The sequence below is a fragment of the Tiliqua scincoides genome, chromosome 4, assembly GCF_035046505.1.
Source record: "Tiliqua scincoides isolate rTilSci1 chromosome 4, rTilSci1.hap2, whole genome shotgun sequence".
NCBI lineage: Eukaryota > Metazoa > Chordata > Lepidosauria > Squamata > Scincidae > Tiliqua > Tiliqua scincoides.
In genome coordinates this window covers 143,456,572-143,465,962 of record NC_089824.1, presented here as the reverse complement: position 1 = coordinate 143,465,962, position 9,391 = coordinate 143,456,572, and the positions used below count along the sequence as shown (strand labels likewise).

Genomic DNA, 9,391 nt, shown 5'->3' with positions numbered 1-9,391 from the left:
GATCATGAACATCTGGAGACTGAAATCACAAACCTTTCCACTTAACAGCTTTAATAACGAACGCATAATGCGTTTGAATGAAGTACATTTTCTTCTCTCTTAATGTGTTGTACATTTATAAATTGATTCTCAGCAGTAATCATTCCTATGTGCCAAACATCACATCAGCCTAGGCTTTTGCTGTTCTTGACTATTGTATTGGCAACCTTCAGTCTCGAAAGACTATGGTATCGCGCTCTGAAAGGTGGTTCTGGCACAGCGTCTAGTGTGGCTGAAAAGGCCAATCCGGGAGTGACAATCCCTTCCACACCGGGAGCAAGTGCAGTCTGTCCCTGGTCTGTCTCCCTGGCTATGGGCCTTCCTTCTTTGCCTCTTAGCCTCAGACTGTTGGCAAAGTGTCTCTTCAAACTGGGAAAGGCCATGCTGCACAGCCTGCCTCCAAGCGGGCCGCACAGAGGCCAGGGTTTCCCACTTGTTGAGGTCCATCCCTAAGGCCTTCAGATCCCTCTTGCAGATGTCTTTGTATTGCAGCTGTGGTCTACCTGTAGGGCGCTTTCCTTGCACGAGTTCTCCATAGAGGAGACTAAAGTTCTTGACTAAAGTTGTGAAATCGGCAGTCTCCTCCTCGATAGCATATGTTGTGGCTTAATATGATATTTTCATTGACAAGTACTAACAGTTTTATACATGGACTCTACAGCTTAAGCCTAGTGTGATACTGAGTGTTTCAGTGGGCAGATGGGACTAGTAGTCCTTGAGAGAAAGCAGAGTTTGAAACTTAAATATTTGTTGTAAATATCAAATGTTCCAAGTCTCATTCATTAGTAAAAAGTGCCACATATTTCATTCTTTTAAAGGAAAGATTGTTTCTGAACTTCATGTCCAGTTTCGTTCACATCCTAATCCTTATTAGAGCCAACTTTCATAAATGCCTTCAGTTTACCAAGTGTCCATGTGTCAAGAATATTCCCAAAGGACCCTGTGCTCTTAAGTGCAAATGTGAAATTGATGCACCACATAAAAGTGTACCACATGTGCAATTTATACATCCTGTGCAGACATTCTTCTCTATGCACGAACATCTGGTGTGAAGAGGGACAGGTGCAATCACCCCCATCCCTTGTATACGTCAAATGTTTGCATTGAGCTAGAAGCTTGATACTATAGTAAGTGAAGCAAGGCCATATCATTTCTGGAAACTTAATATTAAATGCACCTATATCCCAATCCAATGCAACTCCCTGTATCACAATGCAGCAGCAAAAACTTGGTGCTTGCTGAATTCTGTGGGGGAGTTCTGGAATCTGGAGGCCCCCTCAGGATAAGGAAACAACATTCAGCTCTGTAAAGTGTTATGTAATTGGTGATGCTGTATAAATTTTACCCAGAAATGCTAAAGCTCAAGGCTGAAGTACTTCATCCATGAAGATAAAAGTATTCATCTGTGAGCCCAATCCTGTGCTCGGCGGCATGGCTCTGTGCAGCTGAGCACAGTCATAAACATGCCGTAAGACATGTTCACAGGGCTCACTGCTGGGCTCCTGCCCGTGCTAGCCCAGCACTGGCTAGTGCTGGGCTAGTGCGGGACGGTCGCCCAGATCCCGTAGCTCGGCAGTCTCTTGGACCGCCGAGCTGTGGAACAGTAGGTGGGGACGGGGACAGGGGTGGGGAGGAAGCGTTCCAGGGAGGGGGGAGGCTGGCAGGGGGCAGAGAGAGGGCGTAGGGAGGCTTGCCTGGGGGAGGGGGGAGGAGGATCCGCGGAACTCCGCTTCGCAGGATCCAGGGCACTCGTGTAGGGCTGCATGCCCTACAAGAGCGCCTTTGTTTTCAGAAACAAGAGCAGCCATTGCAGGGCTGCTTACCTTACTCGGGGGAAGGGGACGAATTCAGTGGCAGCCCTTCTCGGTGCAGCCGAGACTGGGTGCCCCGGGCAGCTCAGGATTGGGCTGCCCGTCTCTGCAAGTGTAGGCAGGGCAGTACCACATGCAGGACTCCATGGGCACGTACCCACAAGGGTACATGCAGGAACAATCTGCACCCATTAGGGAACTGTTGTTTAATTTGCAACACCCTAGAAATCTTATTTGAAAACCTAGAGTTGTGCAATCATTCTAGATTTTCATAACACTATATGTGATTTGCTCTTCTTCCCCTGCCTCCTCTTTCCCTATCATTAGTTCTCTGGTATAGGCTAATGAGCCAGGCATGAGAGAGGCAAGTTATGACTGGCTGAATAGGATCGGGCAGTTATTCTATAAGGCCAAATACAGACTTGCCAGATAACATATAGGAGAGAGGTGAAAAATACAGATAAGAAATTCTTATTCACATTCCAAAGAGTGGAGTCGGAAATTGCGGGGGGGGGGGAATCACAGCATCGTCCATAAACTACTCCTTTAAAGCTTCAGTCAATCCTTTATGTGGATATATTGAGGTTCTTTTATAACAGGCCTGGGAAACTTGCTACCTAGAAGAAAAAGTTTTTTTTTTTGTTCCATCGCCTGCCTGCAAAAATACGGGTTTGTCAAGCACCCTGTTCATAATTGTGCAGACCTATATTCTAGGAAATCATTTCAGAACAAACTTTCAAGAGTCTTTTCTCTCTCAAATCAATTACACTATAGCAAAAGTTCCCCTCCTCCTTGAATAGTCACTCATTGTGCATAAGATCTTGATTTGGTCACCGTGCTGTGTTATAATGGCAGTTATGAGTTGCTATGGAGATAATTACAGTGGACTATAGGTCTTCCACTGTTTCGAAAAGACTACATTTTGAACTGTCTCACATTCTGTATAGTTCTATTGTTGCTGTTCCTTCCTAATTGGAACATAAGTTGCAGAAAGCCAATTTTCAAGATTCATACATAAACTATCCTTATTGATGGAGCCACCTTGGCTCAAGGTACAGGATATTCTGCAAAGGTTGTGGATTGTGCTCCTTTATAAAAAGCTGCTGAAATGGTAATTCAAAAGATAAAAGGGATGAGAACAGACCAGGATTTACTGTCTGAAAATTACTGGCTAGCATGATGTACAGTACATAATTTCGTTGATGGTATACTAAACAGAGTCCAAACTGAAATTGTGCCCTGAGATGCTTATTTGGGTCAATGCTTTAAGATACGTTTTATTGACTTGTAAACTCTGCAAAAGGCAAGCCATGCCTTTTAAGGGTCTGATGTTGTTTTATCCCTCTGTACATGAGTGTTCATTTCTGTGGCTTGGCTGAATTCCAAGCTGTGTAGTTGCATTCTGTTTGCTGCCAGTTTTCGTATTTTAAGGCAGAGGTGTCCAAATGTTTTGGCACGAGGGCCTCATCGTACATCTGACATGGTGTTGAAGGCTGGAAAATAAATTTTAAATACATGGAGAAACAATGTGCTGAGAGTTGGTTTGACTACAATAAGTGGACGGGGGGGAGGAAGGAGGAGGGGAGGAGAGGACAAAAGACTTGCACACTGAGGTGTAATGCTTCTCCCCAGGGAAGGGCTTCATATGCCTCCTACCTCCTCAGGAAAAGCTCAGAGCCTTCCCTAATATTGGCAGGAGGCACACTGCAGCCTGCAGCATCCTGCCCTCAGGGAGAACATCACATCGTTCTCCCCAAGGGCAGATCTTCTACATCTCCTTCCAGCTCAGGGCCTTTCCTGAAGGCAAGAGGAGGTGCTGTGAAGCCTGCAATGCCCCATTCTTGAGCTGACTGGGCAGAGCATGGGGGGGGCAGTACCTCCTGGCATGGTGCCCTCAGGCTCTGCCCTAGATATGCCTCTGCTAACACAGGAAAAATGGGGAATGGATTTTGAAAAAGGATTGAAAAAGCATGGGTATACATTATATATGGCATTCAACCACTAGAGGTACTGAATGAAATGGAATAATTTCATTTCATTCCACTGCATTACATTCAGTATCTCTAGTGACTGAATGCAGTATATACCCACACTGGAAGACCCGGAAGTGCATCTTTTGAGCTATTTTTAGCCTTGAGAGACTGGGGGACTGCGCAGGCCAGATAAAATTGCCCAGAGGGCTGGATGTGGTCCACAGGTTAGGGTAGTGCACAGCAGCAATTCTAAATCTATTATGTCTAGTTTTTAAAAATTGGGCTGTTAATAAGAGACTGATCGTAAATAAAACTTGGGTTAAAAAAAGGAGCTGCAGCAAAATAAACCCCAACTTCCCTATCATAATGAAGCAAATTTGTTTTGCTTGAATTAGTTTTTAAAGAGACAGAAAAAGTTAATGATAAAACACCAGGTCTGTGTACAGTGACGTTTTTCTTTTATACCCTTGTAAAATTAAAATTAATAGGAGGTCTGTTTTCTGTTCCTCAAAATGACACTTTGTAATAACATATTTTTGCTTGACAGTCTGTACACTGTGTTTATACTTTCATTGAGGTACAAGCTGCTATATTGAACATTCTTTCCAAGTGTTCTTACTTTACGCAGCTTTTTAAGCCTTATTCAAATATGTGAGAACACCGTGTCATTGCGAAATCTGTGGTAACACTGCAAAAATAATATGCTATGGGCCGTTCGTTAATATATCATTGTAATTATGAATATTTATGTTCTGCTTTTCAGCAAGAGTTTTCACAAAGTGGTTCACATAAATAAATGGTTTCTTGTCCCCAAAGGGCCCACTGTCTAAAAAAGATGCAAAAGAAGCCAGCAACCAGCTGCTGGGAAAGATGCTATGATGGGGTGGATAGTTGCTCTTCTTCTGATAAATATCAGAGAACCACCATTTAAAAGGTGCCCTTTTTTTTGCCCATTTAACAGGTGTATTGCCATGACTTCAAACTGTTCAAACATTTTGCAGCAACTGTTACCCTGCACATGCCCGATCTCATCTGATCTCGGAAGCTAAGCAGGGTCAGGCCTGGTTAGTACTTGGATGGGAGACCGCCTGGGAATACTGGGTGCTGTAGGCTTATACCATAGTCTTTCAAGACTGAAGGTTGCCAACCATTTGTAATAAGTCATGCTGTCCTCATGTTTTTGAACAGCTCTGCCTGCAAACGGGGCTTAAGATCTAAAAGTCACCTTTTCAAAAACCTTCTCTTTCCTTTGAAGTTTCCTTTGAAGTATCCAAGTGCCATGCATCAATGGTAATAGCTATTCAGTTCAAAGAAGATTAATCTCATAGATTAGCTGTAGGTATGGATTAAACACTTTGTAAACTATTTTAGCCTTCTTTCTTCTTCAGTACAGGTTGAGCCTCATTATTCTCGAGGGTTCCGTTCCAAGCACTCACATGGATGGCAAAAAACGCACTATAGCAAATCCATTTAAAAAACAAAGATTCTTTGCTCCAGTGATTTAAAAACAGCCTTGTTGACCTTTGTGATGTAAGATAAGAGTCATTAAGAAGACCATCAATCAGTCATCCTCCAAGAGCTTAGAAAGGAGCTTCATTCAGCCCCTCCCTTCACCAATGCAAAGTGATCATCTTTCTTTCGCGTGCTCAGGGGGAAGGGAGGGGTCACATGGAGAGAGAAGGATTGATGGATTGTTAGCCAGTTGCCCTCTCTCTCTTTCTCTCTCTCATTAAGGAGGCTATTGTTAAAGGACTGTTTTTTAAACTGATTTTAAAGGGATGCATTTTTCCCCTTCTCCAGGGATCAGTACGTTCCTTCTCATTTGCAGTGGCCATTCGTGTTGAGTCAAATCCGTGTATAAAAAAATCTATGTATAAATAGGCTGGACCTGTACCTAGAGTAATTCTACAATTCAGTGAAATAAATTAATTTCAAGAATTAATAAATATAAATACTATGTATAGAATTAATAATTGCCAGAGATGGCTATTCACATGGGAGTGCCAAATGAGATGATAGGGCTGCTGCGTGATTGGGACCACCATCTGTGTTGTGTTAAATGTAAATATCAACCATGCAAGGCCTCAATCTGGATTGGGACTGCCGTAGTAGTTTAATTCTGCCATGATCCTGGTCTGGATCATGCTGCTTGTGAATGCTATCTGCTCCCATTGGCACCAGGGGCAAATAACAGCTGTAGGAACCCAAAATGGTTAAGGAACATGATGGGAGTGAAGGGTTATAACTGTCCTCTTGTGGTCCCAATCTGGGTTATGAATGATGCTATTTAAATTATGCACAGACCCCAATCACACAACAGAGGAATCATCTCATTTTGCTCTATTGTTCTTTTCAAATGTTATTGTAGAGTTCAATGAACATGGGTGTATGTGGGGGAGGGAAGGAGAAAATAGTATTGTAGCAACAGGCTCTTCCTTGTTGCAGGAGCATCAGTTGTGTGAAGGAAACCCTCTGTGTATACAATTGTATGTGTGGAGGTTCTCTACTCACATTCCAATGAACACTCATAATTTGGGGGAGGAGCTTGCCCCCATGATGCTGATGCCCCCCATGAGTTTGTTTCATGCAACAGTAAACCTGAAAAATCCTCATGAGACATCAGATGAAATATAGGTTAAGGTGCGTGAATGCGTGAATCAGCTGTAAAGTAAAATCATATTTTAGTTATGTGCTGATGATCCAAAACGTCAATAATGATAGCAACTTAGTAAACATTGTGATGCCCTTCCCAGTCTTTCTCACGATTGGCATGCATGGCTTGGCTCTTTGCAGTGGAACGTAGTCAACAAATGAGCTCATTAAAATTAAAAGGTTCCTGATGACATTCTGGATTTGGGATAACTTCCAGTCTGCATCCCATAACCAGCCTGCATCCCAGCTGAAATTTGGAAATTAAGAAAAGTACGTCTAAGATGGTTTGCTTCATCTGGATACCAACTTAAAAACTGGTTGTGACTCAGACCATCAAGGTATGTAACGGGGCCTCTGTTGTTTTGTCAGTCTCTGGCTAAAAGACTGTTTGTGTTTTACCCTTTAGAAGCTTTTACCGAAAAATCCTGTTTGCTTATAAGCCTTTTCACATGCCTCTTTTTAAAAGCATGTAATATATTTAAAACTGTATTAAGTCCCCTAGGAGAAGATTTCTCATAATCAGGAATTTCCTTGGACTTGCTCAATCAGTCTTAAGCAATCATGTTGTTACGTATAAAACATTTCGGCATGCCTACATTTGCTCATTGGAAACATCTTTCTCTTGTTGCTTGTCTCTGTTTGTGGAACAACAATCCGACAATTTGTTGAGGCATGACCCTGTCAACAAAACCAGCTCTTCATACCCATGGTCACCCCCCCCCCCCGCTGTTAATCTGTCAAAGGATCTGTCTTTATTGGCGACTGGGTAAGCTCATGCAATGCACTTCATCCCTACAGACCAATTGTAGTCTAGGCTTCACCACATGCTGTTTCTTCCACCTGTCCACAAAGCTGTGCAGACAGGGCTGACTCTGGGGCCAGGTCACATTGTGCAGTTCTGCATAGCCAAGTGTGCAAGGATTTGCATATGTGTGTGTTTCTTACCTGTTTGTCTCAATTTCAATCCTTTGTTACTTGTTTACCTCAATTCCAACCCTCTGTGCTCTGACATATGTCTTACATTTGGAGCATGGCTTGCCAGATGGAAGGACATTGGAACTGTTAAGACACTTGAGAGTCAACACCTTTTGTTGAGGCTGTAATCATGGGGATATGTTCCACAACATCCCACGGGGGGGGAATTCTACTTTAAAGGAGTTATGGCGCTAAATAGGGCGGGGGGGGGAAATCAAACAGACAGGATACAGGGGTTGATGCTTCCATTATCTTCAGGTCCATGAAAGATTAGTTAGGGTAATACAACATAGAAGAGGGTGATGCTCTCTGATGCTAAGGGCAGGAAGTCTGGTCTAGAGGGTAGAGCCTCCATTTGCCTGAAGATAACATCCGAAGGTCGCCAGTTCGAGGCAACCGGCACCGTTCGACCTTGAAGCAGCTGACAAGCTGAGCCGAGTTATTCCATCTGCTCTGAGCGTGGGAGGATGGAGGCCAGAATGTGAAACCAAATCAAGAAAGTAACACCTGAATGTTGTGGTTCTTGTAAGATAGAACATTCTTTCAAATTGTAAAAATCCCTACAGGGATTTAATAAGCCTGCCTATGTAAACCGCCTTGAATAAAGTCTTGAATAAAGACCAAGAAAGGTGGTATATAAATACCTTTATGATGATGATGATGATGATGATGATGATGATGCTCTCCTGCCCTGATAGTAACTTCCTTCATCTCTGTTCATGATCCTCTGCATCCCCAATCTGGGGTCCCTGCTTAAGTAGAGGCTTTATGTTCCTGCTGGAGTAAAGGCCAGTGTGGATAGCAGAGAGTCCAGTTCACTGTATGAGCAGAACAGGGTCCTTGCCTGATGACTCCAACCACTGAAGGGGTTGGAGTTGAATGTGTGATTGGCCCCTTGCTTGGGAAGGGGCTGTGGCATCCTGGCCCTGCCCCTGCCTGAGGCTATTGCTGCAGAAAGCCCTTGGTGGGGATAGTCCCCCTTTTCTTCCCCTTTGAATACAGCTTGCAAATATCCTTCCCTATTCCCCGTCTGGCATTTGCTGTCTTGGGGGTAGGATCTCCATATCTCCAGGGTCTCACTCCTCTGGGTCTTTCGTCTCTTCACATAGCTCTCAGGTAGCCTGGCTGTTGCCCTCTCTGGCTTCTTGGGCTGCCTGTTTTATTTCCCTGCCCAACCCCCTGTGCGCTGACTGCCTTAGCCCATCAGCCTTGCTTTCTTTGATTTTCCTTTCTCTTTATTTCTGTTTTTCTGTGCTCTGTTTTCCACCTTCTCGTCTTTCTCTTCCACCTAATTGCCTCTCTGTTCACCTACATTGCCCCTTCTCACCTGATCTCCCTTCATGGGCTCAGTACCAATAGCTCAGTTCCTTGTCAGCCTGAGTGCTGGCAGCTGGTGCCTTGGCCAGCCTTCGTAGCCCTTCCCTCACAGTCCAGCTAGTCCGCCCCTGGCAGTGGCATTCCTGCAAAGCACCATGGCATTTAGTTTCTGTCCCACCCTGGTGCATGGGGGGAGCAGGATGCAAGTCTGACGGGAAACTGGTGTTTATTACTGATGGCTCAGTGATGCACCAAAACCAGGGAAAATCAATAAAAAGAGGTAATAGAACCCAAGTGTGATGGATAACGTTTTGGCTTCTCTTCAGTGCGATCTGGTTCAAACCAGTCTGGATGAACAGTCTGTGATCCAAGAGATGGAAAGAGTACTGACCCAAAGTGTGATATGTCTAGCACTTCCCAAAATATATCCAGTACCATTTAAAAGTTTGCATAGTTGGTGTGTCTACTCTTTTTAAACACATCTGTCCATGCTGTTTCGTTTGTTTCCAAGGGGGAAAAAATCCATTTTTGATGCCAACTAACAACGTATTACAAAGCCAGAAACTGCTTTAGTGCCTTTTGATCTGATTTGGTCTTGTTTAGACTGCTAGACGTTAAGTAATG

General features: G+C 43.9%; 1 pseudogene; it reads left to right on the top strand.

The window, feature by feature from the left end:
• The first annotated feature begins 4,816 nt into the window (after window positions 1–4,816).
• LOC136650588 (5S ribosomal RNA) lies at window positions 4,817–4,936 on the top strand (annotated as a pseudogene).
• The last annotated feature ends 4,455 nt before the right edge of the window (window positions 4,937–9,391 follow it).